The sequence below is a fragment of the Helianthus annuus genome, chromosome 17 (assembly GCF_002127325.2).
Source record: "Helianthus annuus cultivar XRQ/B chromosome 17, HanXRQr2.0-SUNRISE, whole genome shotgun sequence".
Lineage (NCBI taxonomy): Eukaryota > Viridiplantae > Streptophyta > Magnoliopsida > Asterales > Asteraceae > Helianthus > Helianthus annuus.
The window spans coordinates 32,924,230-32,934,449 of record NC_035449.2 but is presented as its reverse complement, the minus strand read 5'-3'; the positions used below and the strand labels follow the sequence as shown (position 1 = coordinate 32,934,449).

General features: G+C 33.4%; 1 long non-coding RNA gene across 15 annotated transcripts; it reads left to right on the top strand.

The window, feature by feature from the left end:
- The first annotated feature begins 1,901 nt into the window (after positions 1-1,901).
- Positions 1,902-9,754, top strand: LOC110920758. Of its 15 annotated transcripts, XR_004886553.1 has the most exons (21): positions 1,902-2,105; positions 2,213-2,276; positions 2,439-2,548; positions 3,015-3,146; positions 3,231-3,297; positions 3,525-3,666; positions 3,770-4,068; positions 4,162-4,263; positions 4,485-4,622; positions 4,757-4,854; positions 5,650-5,781; positions 5,839-5,896; positions 5,998-6,194; positions 6,285-6,706; positions 6,826-7,061; positions 7,220-7,404; positions 7,540-7,725; positions 8,723-8,870; positions 9,078-9,123; positions 9,306-9,376; positions 9,456-9,754. It is a non-coding gene; the product is annotated as an uncharacterized LOC110920758 (long non-coding RNA). The 15 variants fall into 15 exon arrangements; XR_004886548.1 differs by having other exon boundaries at positions 3,015-3,079; positions 5,650-5,896; XR_004886550.1 differs by having other exon boundaries at positions 3,770-4,041; positions 5,650-5,896.
- The last annotated feature ends 466 nt before the right edge of the window (positions 9,755-10,220 follow it).

Genomic DNA, 10,220 nt, shown 5'->3' with positions numbered 1-10,220 from the left:
AAGCATTTATTCATATTCCATCAACAATAACTATTTCGGTGTAAAACTCATTTAGTTCTAACCTAGTTATTACAAATGGCTAGCATGTCAGTACTAACTCAGTTATTTACTGCTTATCACCCAAGTTATTAACAATTAGTGTTGACAACCTAGTTACCACTAATAACAGTTGTTGCAAATTGCGTAGCTTACTATTAATCGTAGTTGCTACCGACAACATATTTACATTAATCATTTTATTTTCTACTGATAAATGAACCAAACAACCAAATGAGATTAGAAGTAATTTCTAAATGCTTTCAAGTTTCAACATAGCAATAAGATTTTTTGATCGTTGTGGGCACTACTTGCTAAACCCCATTGGTAGAAGCAATTTCTAAATGGTTTCAAGTTTCAACATAGTAATAGGATCTTTTGATCGTCGTGGACACTCCTTGCTAAACCACGCTAGGGGTTTGGTCCCTTGGACACCAGGTGCCCCTTGGACCCTACCAAGAAGTTTCGCCCTCTTGAACTATCAAATTCATTAGTGTCAGATGTCATGATAGTTCTGCACAATTGTGCACTTCACACCATGTAACTCGTATTAGTTAATGTTTATTCAGATTTAACTTTGGTTAAGTAAATCTAACTAACTAAAATGGCTTGACTAAAATCACTAACATGTTGAACCACAAAATAGGTTAAACCTTTTCTAAACCCTAACGTTAAGCTTGAAAAGAGGAGTTACCAAGAATCATATCATCAATTGCTGGTCCGAAAACTCAATTATCTCATCATCATAGAGCCTAGTTTTTATTCTAATGCATGTGTAACTAGCCAAATTAATCAAGCTACAAGTGATAGTCAATGAATCATTAGAAGAATGCCGTGATATCCGTCCTTAAGACACAACAGAGAAGCACAAAGATTATTATTGCACGTGTGAATGCTAGTGATTTTAGGCAAGCAATTACTTTCATGTTTGGTATATTTCAATCCCCACATAACATGAAATAATAATCAAGTTAAATAAAAAAATAAAATAATAAATCAACAAAATTTGAAGTGTGAGATATTGGATAGTGACGTGGGCCCGATATAGTACAATGCAGTTTTGCTGTTATTGTGTGAGTTGTTGTTGTCTCAGCTGTCTGTCACAAAAAACCTTTAATAAAATAATTCTATTTTCGAGAAAAACAAATTTACAACCGTTTGATTACATTTAACACTTATTGAATTATCATTTATGTCACTTATGAAAACCAAAATCTGTGAATACAATGTTATAATATAATATAACTTTTTATTGTGAAAATGAAAAGTGCATTTATATTTGCAGTTTACAGAAACTATTTATTCACTTTAACTATATTTAAAAATATAAACTTTGTGTATACAAGAATTATTATTCAATATTATGAGGGATATTATAGCTATCCGAAGAGTAAAAGATTTCACAATAACTTTATTGCATATAAGTTATTTTAAACAAGCTTCAACAACTTGACTCTACAAAATTTAGCCAGCAAGTTCCTACTGGCTAGTATATTATTTGATTTTAGTTATATATTGTGATAGATATCTTTGTTGTAATAACAAGTGTGTATAAATATTCATATACACCTAATAAAATTCCTCCGTCGAATATATGGAATCTGCCGGCCAAATGTTTGGGTGCTTGGTTTTTTATTGGGTGGATTAAAACCAAAATATTAGTCCAATTTTTTAATGTAATTATCTATATATATAATAAATAAACAAGATGTGGGACACGTGTCCTCTCCTGATGCAACCATTTTGATATTTTGGCGGGAATATGAGGGAAAACACGTATTTTGGCATTTGGATCCCGCACTGGGTATCCATACCCGTATTTTTTACCAGAGTATATAATGAATGATAAAACCCTAGATCTTCTAATCACTCATTTTTCACACCGTCATCCCCAAAACCAAGATTTCCTGTGTAGATCATATATTCTTGAGTCATGAACCTCTTAAGCAACTAAATAACCCTGATTTTCATAGTCCAAGCTTGCATCTTCGATCTCTAATCGCCACGATCGCAATCTTGGTTTTTTGACTGTCACCGCCACGTTTTACAAACCCTAGATATCAACACAGGTGCTTCTTCTTTCTTCATTAATTGTTATTCTAACATTTCATTTTCATTTTGATTTTTAAGATTTCATTGATTTTAGATATCAATGTTTCTTCATTTTCTTTTCCAGATTCAGCATTTGTTTGAAGGTTTATCGGACCCGTTGATTTTCTCTCACATCTTAGTTCTTCCAGGTATGTTGATTTTGTATTTGATATGGATTTTATACCCTTCATTCGATTCTTTTTGCTCTCAAACCCTAGATTGTATCTTCCCCTTCATGTTTCCTAAATGTGAGTTTTTCTTCTTTTTTCAATCAAACCCTAATTTCTAATCGCCTCCTGTATGTACTCTAGCCGTTTTACTCTTGGATCGAAGAAAAATTGGAAAATGTTTCAGTCATGCCAAATCGATAAGGAGCTAATTGGTAGAATAGTGGGCTAATTGAATCCACGAAGCTTACACTGTAAGTTTGTAACTAAATGGTTTCTAACTTTTGATTGTAAACAAACAATTGGCTGTATGAATTGTAGCTTAGGGTTTCATTTTAAGACGATACGACAATAAACATTGTTGATAATCGATTTTATTGAACAGAATTATCACTTTGGAATATGGATTTCATTGTTAGGGTTTCAGATGATGTCGATTAATCAGTTTAGGTTCCTTTATATTAGATTGTATTAAAATGTGAATATTATGTTATATAGTTGCCATTTATCTTTTGTGGGATCGTTTAAGATATGAAATTAGGTACTTGATATTGTTGAAAGAAATGCAAACGTAGATAAAATATATAAAAGACTTGGTGAGCTCTTGATGTTAAGGACTTGATAAGTATAATGACAAAAATTACATAACTAGAAAAATTATTGATGAAAGTTCTTTAAAATATTGACATGCTTGCTGACATGATTTTTACATAATTGTAGAACTGGCATAATCGACGGTACGATGGTACATGGAAGGATGAAGGTGTTCTTCGATTAACAATCAGGTTTGATGAGAATGGGCCAAACAAGTAAAATCTGGAAATTATGCTGAAAATAAAATGGGTTAAAAAGGTTCAAACATCAAAAGCCTCCTAGCGTGTTCAAACGTAGACATCATTGATGACACTAACACTTCTTTGGTCTATTGGATTCTAGGCAATCAACGGATGGAGAAGTTGCGATCATGATACTCATGGCTATTCTTTCTTAAATGCTAGCTGAGGTATATCTTTCTCTTTGCTTTAATTATATGTCTTTTTTATTATATTATTTGTAACATTTTGAACTTTTGATACGGAAAGTGGGCCAAAGACTGCTGAGTGTATGTACACGATCAAGTAAAATTAAATTAAAACTGTAGGGTTAATGGTTCAAAGTGTCTTAAAGTTTAAAGTTGACACTAATAATTCATAAGAAAACATTGAAAGTTATGGTGATGATGATTCTCAGGGAATACCAACAACAATGAATTGGCTTCTATTGAGGGAAAAGATTATAGTGAAACAAGTGTTAAATGTTTTGAAAACAGCATGGCGTTTTCATCACTTCCATTGGCTATTAAGTGGTGGAGAAATGCTGCTAAACAGAACCGGTATGTTCAATTTCAACTAATTAATCGTACCCGTTTATACTTTTAATAATTTCTTATTTAATACAATAAAGATGAAACATATATTGAATCCGCCCTTGAACAGGTTGGCTTACGTGGTATGGTATTCATTTATCAAAGATAAAAGAAGGCATACATTGATTTATGTGGTGTACATGCGTCCTTTTTTCTTTCGTGAGCTCATTTTGAAGTCTATTAGTGGCAATTTTGCTTAAAATCTAACCAGTGGGAGAAAAATAGATATAGCTAATATGCATATACGATCAATTGAGATCGAAATTGAAGTGTTTGGAGATAAAATTGACCTTGCGAGAGGAAACGGAGGAGGCGGTCATGGTGGAGGAGATGATGCCTTTGGTTTGTACCGGAGATATTGTATTGTTGGTACAATATTATTTTATATGATCATGATGTGAAATTTCCTTAAATTAATTTTTTAATGGTGAGTCTTTTGCAAATATAATTATGGTGGTGCAGTATAATACTCTAATTCATAGCCGAGAGCACCGGTCTATGGTTGTACAACTGATAAAACCGAAGAAATACTGCTCGATAGGAATGAAATTGCACAAGAACATGGTAAGGAGAATTTTGGGACTATATGAATTTAAAAAACAATAATCGTATATTTTCTTTTATAACTTTTTGTAAATTTTTTACTTGCAAGGTAAGTTCATGTGGGCTTTTCATACCCGATACGCAAGATTATAATATATGTTTCATTTTTAGATGATTGTTAATAATATTTTTTGCTCTTTTCATTCCATGTTACTTTTTTAAACTTGATTCTTCTTTTGTAGGTTTCATTTCGCTACAGTTCAAGCCCCACCAGACTGCCGTTGGAGCTGCATGTCTTGCTGCAAGGTCCTTAAATATGGATTTTATTTCATGTCAAAATAAAGGGCAAGAGTTCTACAAACCACCGTTTGTGCTCAGGGGTATTTATATCATTCTTGCCTAAATTTAACTGGACGGCGGAGTTGGGCGAGTTGGGTAATGGGTCAGGTTAATACCCTAAACATTTTTTGGTCACTTTTTGTTTCTTTAAATATAAAAATATTGTTTGATTCAGGGAGCAAAAGTTGTAGGTGGTAAGAGGAATAACCTAGGGTTTAATTTTTATGAGCCTACAGTTATAAGTGATGTCAAGAATGAGATGCTCATATCAAGGTAATCTCAAAACTTTTTATCGTAGTTTTTACGGTATTTGGGTGGCTATAATATTTTGTTGTAGGTAATTTGATACTATTTTTAGACTCAAGAGGTGGTAAAAGAGATAGATTGGGTTTGGGCGAAAATAGTAATTTTTATGTGCGGTTCAAAATGTGTCAGGTCAGGTGCTAATCATGACCCGTTCTTTAGAAAGATGGGTTGACTTAGATAACTTTTGTTTAGTAAATATGTTGATTTGGGTCTATTCAAATTATACAATAGATCAACATGGATCACTTTTACGTAATGGGCCCAAATGGGCCAGCACCACCCACTGCCACCACCTACTTGTCTAAGGCTCTAAGCCGCCACAACTGCCATCACAGTTACCTGCACCCTTGCTGACCTGCTGTCACCTCTACCTATCGATCACCACTAGCCGCCATACAAAAACATATAAAGTGGGATAACCCACTTTTATACCTTTTCTAAAACCTATTATTATACCTTTTTTTCTAAAACGAGCTCATTTTATTCGTAATTCTTTTGGTCCAAACCAAAGCGGTACTTTTTAACACAATCATTTAATTTTTTATATTTTTTTATAATGCTAGCTTTAAGTAGTTTTTTTGGTAAATTGGGAATGTCCACAAAACTGAACCAAACTCTCTCCAAAAACTAAGTTAACTGAAATCGAACGGATTGGAATCCAAAAAAACCAAACTTTTCGGTATAGTTTTAGTTTTACACAAAAACTGACCCGTAAATGATACTTTCCAACTGTTGTATTCACATCTTTCTATTTAAATTCAGGGTTGGACTCTTACAGTAGCCGGGATTACTATAGCTCTTTGCGCTGCACCATTCACTGCCTTCTTGAATTCAATCGCAATTGCTGTTTGGCCTACTTATGTAGCAGTCGCTATCTCAGAGACTGTTCGGAAGGTTTGTTTATCTATTTCCTTGAAACTATTGATTCATTTCCTTAACTTCGTTTTGTAGGTGGTAACATATTCTATTCAAACTGATTTTAACCCATTTGGGTAAATTCATTGATAAGGTATGCTGTTTATTGATCTCTCTTTGATTGGTCAGAGGATGCTTTTCAATAATCAAAAGATCTTATTAATTGATCTTTGCTTAAAATGTATCGTTTTGCAGGTGGTAACATATTATATTCAAACTGATAGTGTGGAATCTCAAAATGTTTTGACTTCTGGACCAGATATGAATAGGTTATCAAGCACATCTTCACTTCCTTCAGGTGATGATGATCTGCGAAACGATGTACAGTCAATGAAAGTTCAACGAGCTCGTACTCCGCCCATTGATGCGGTTGCTCCTATGACAAAGTCAAGGTAATTCAATGTTGTCGTACTACTTTAGTTCTTCATGTTTTTCATTTTATATCTTGATTTTAAAAAAAGCGCGTCTTTGTACATATGCAGATTTTGTGCGTCAGGAGGTTGTACAAATAGCTTATAGAGGTTATATATATCAAATCATATGCATATTAGCGGATATTATATATATCCGCAAGTTTATATATAATATCCGCTAATAATGTATAGGTTATTTTTATATTTAAATTTTGGGCACGTGATGATAGAAAGTTAGAAACATATGAGAATTATAAGAATAGCTATACAAGAATATTGATGGTAGTATCGGTTTCACTCCGAGGGAGGGTTTAGTATTACATTCGGTGGCATATGTTGATGGTAGTAGAGGTCAAAGATCAATAGCTTATAGATTGAGCTTTGTGGAGATGGTTGTGCCTTATGGCGATCCAAATGATCCACATTACCGAAAGAATGCATTCGATGCTGGTGAAGATTGCCATGGAAAAAATGCTCATTCACTAAAGAAGGTTTGTGCTTAAACTGAGATGCCTTATATTATGTGGACTATTGTGGTTCACCTCATATTGCTATAAGAACCTTCCAGACAATATGTAAACTGTTGTGGTTCTTTGTTGTATCTCCACAGGGACGTGATTGCTTAGATATATCAAGTACTTTGATGCACATTTTACAAACTTCATTGGGGGTGTTGAAACAATTGAAAATTGCGTATGTATGCATGAAGAGGACCACGGAATCCTCTGGAAGCATCAAGATTGGAGAACCAGCTTAGCTGAAGTCCGAAGATCGCAACGATTCACAGTTTCTTTTATATGCACTGTTGCAAACTATGAATATGGTTTCTATTGGCACTTTTACCAGGTGAATTTATTTTATTCAAAATTCAGAAAATAAAGTTTGCACGTTTTATATGAAACTCAAGTAGTACCTATAGTCATTACATATTTGATATCAATCAATGCGTTCTTGCAAATTGCAATAGTGGGTAGCATTTGCTTTAATATGCATTCTGGTTGCAGGATGGAAAGATTGAAGCTGAAGTTAAACTCACTGGAATTCTGATCTTAGGGGCGTTGCAGCCAGGAGAAGTTAGAAAATACGGCACCACTATTGCACCAGGACTCTATGTGTCGGTTCATCATCATTTTTTGTTGCTCATATGGACATGGCGGTTGATTGTAAGCCTGGAGAAACACGCAATCAGGTATGCATCATCACCATATTGTCTCTGTCGTTATGTTAAAATATATTGGTCAAATTTCATAACATGATTACAGTCTTTACTCTTTACATCTTTGTGTGTGTATCACATAATCTATCTCTCGTGCTTTTTTTATAGGTTGTTGAAGTTGAGGTTAAAGTTTATTATATATATAGATAGATATGACCTCAAGTTTCAAACTCCTGTTGACAAATGGTGAACAATTCAACAAATTAACAGACTTTACAACATCAATCAACAGCTGCAGGACAATTACGATCTTTTTAGGCAGATCAAGAACAATATTACTGCCATCTTAAACGAGTATGTCAGATATTGATATTCATAGAACTTTTTATTTTCCTGTACATATTAGAGGTCGCAACACGGATGTGTCTGGGGATGAGTAACGGGTCAAACAGGTTTGGGTCAAATGGGTAATTTTTAGTAGTTGAGATGGGTCGGGTTGACCCGATACATTTCTTTCCAAATTTTTAAAATTAATTTCTAGAAAACTAGGGTCTTAAATATGATTAGAAAAAGTTATATGTAAATTCCGAATAAAGGAAGTTAGAAAGTGGTATTTATTAAAATACACTTTGAATTACTTCCGACCCGTTTGACCCATTTCCTTTTCTAACAATTTTTTTAAAAAAAAATTTCTCATTCAATCTGTTAATGAATTACTTCCGACCCCTTTGACCCATTTTCTTTTCTAACAATTTTTTTTTTAAAATTCTCATTAAATCTCTTAATATTAAATCTCTTAATAAATGAAACAGATTTTGTGCTAAGCCATTATGTATTTTTTAAACAAGTAGCTTTGTTAAGTGTCATTACCAAAAAAAAAAATTTGTGTTACTAAAATTTTAGAGAGTAAAATGCCCGTTTTGTCCTTGCGTTTTGGCCAGTTTTGCGACTTTCATCGAAAGGTTTTCTCATTTGGATCCATAAGGTTTGAAATCTTGCCATTTTCATCCGAATCGTTAACTCCGTCCATTTTTTAACCACAAGTCGGGTATTTCTGTCATTTTAATCTTGCCATTTTGTTATAAATAAACAAAACAAATAGCTAAAATGATGAAAATGCCCCTGACTTAACGAGTTGGATGAAAATGGCAAGATTTCAAACCTTTTGGATCCAGATGCGGAAAAAAAACATTTGGTCGAATGTCGCAAAAGTGGCCAAACCTCAGGGTCGGAAATGGCATTTTCCTTTCTACCCTTTTGATTACTTTTCATATAACCTGCGTTTTAATTTATATTATGTGCTAGAAACAGGAGTAAATTCATACCTGTTTGGCTGTTTCTATTCATGAAGGTGGAGGAGTCAACTGATGTGGCGTGTTTTCTTCACATCTGCAGTAGTGACGGTAGTAGTCCGTACTACTATGGGGTGGTGTAAGAGTGGCAAGTGTGGGCATTTCGGTTCTGGAGGTTCCATCATAATATTAGCGTTCTCTATTCAGGTAGATATCGTCTAGAATTATTTGATTTGTTGACTATTGTTATTTAACAACACATGATACCTCACATAATATTCAGATTTGATTAATTGATATCCATATACCTAACATAATCATCCTATCCAATTGTCCTCTCTTTATATTGATATGTGGTAGTTGGTTAATTGATGATCAAATATCAATCTTACAATATTCATATTTTGGTTGCAGGTTCGGATCTTCTGATGGACAATGAAGGAAAACTTAAAAAATAAAGGTATTTTTAAACATCTGTTTAGTTTTGTGTATAATATAAATGGTTCATTATGTAGCAATTAAATGTGTTGTAATTTTAAGATAAAGACATGTGAATACATCAGTGGCAAATATATGTAATTATACTAATGTGTTTTTTTTAATTCAAAACTATTGAATACATTCGTGGCAAATTGTTGGAAGAATTCTTGATCAATATCGTAGCACATTAGAGTCACTGATATGTAGTTGGGATTGGCTTTTTGGAGATTCAGGTAATGTTGTATTTCTTTCTGTATGTCGTTGTACTATGTTTCTTCAGTGCTGAATATTAGTGCATTTATTTTGTCATAGGTTTGCCAACAAAAGAAAAGGAAGCAGTGGATGCTATTATTGAAGATGTTATTTCTCAACACAATGGTGGTGAAGATGCAATGGAAATTGAAGATTGAAAACCAGCACATGTTATTTTGTTGAAGTAGCTTCATTTGTTTTTTTAAGTTTTATCATCTTTTGGTACTTTAAGTATTTTGGAGAATGTCTTTTGTTGTAATTTATAACTTTTGACATCGTATGATTTGTTGGTTCAAAAGAACTTATTGAAGGATGTATTTTGTGGTAAGTTTTTATTATGCTGTTGTAATCTGTTTTAAGTAAGATTTTCAAATTTTAGAGTAAAGAATTAAATTTTCGGGTCAAGCGGGTCGTGTTCAGGTTGACCTGTGAAAAATCGAGTCGTGTTTGGGTTGTATGTCTAGCAGATTTTTCGGGTTCGGGTCGTGTTCGGGTTCATGTCGAGTTGAACCCACCAACCCGTGAACCCGACCCGTTAAGCACCCCTATGTCAGATGTTTCAGAAACTATGTAGTTTGGATCCATGATAAATGTGGTAGTTAACATGCCTTTATTTGTTTTGTGTGGTGATTAAAAAGACTATGTATCAATGAACGAATAAATGTTAAATCATAATTGAAATATGTATGCATCATTAAATAAGTAAATTTCACTTTAAAATCCTATTTTCATACTTTTATATGATTTTAAATATGTAGGAATCATAAATATTTTTTATATAAGTAACTTTCTCAAGCCCGGAAAGCAATCCCGGATGATAACCTA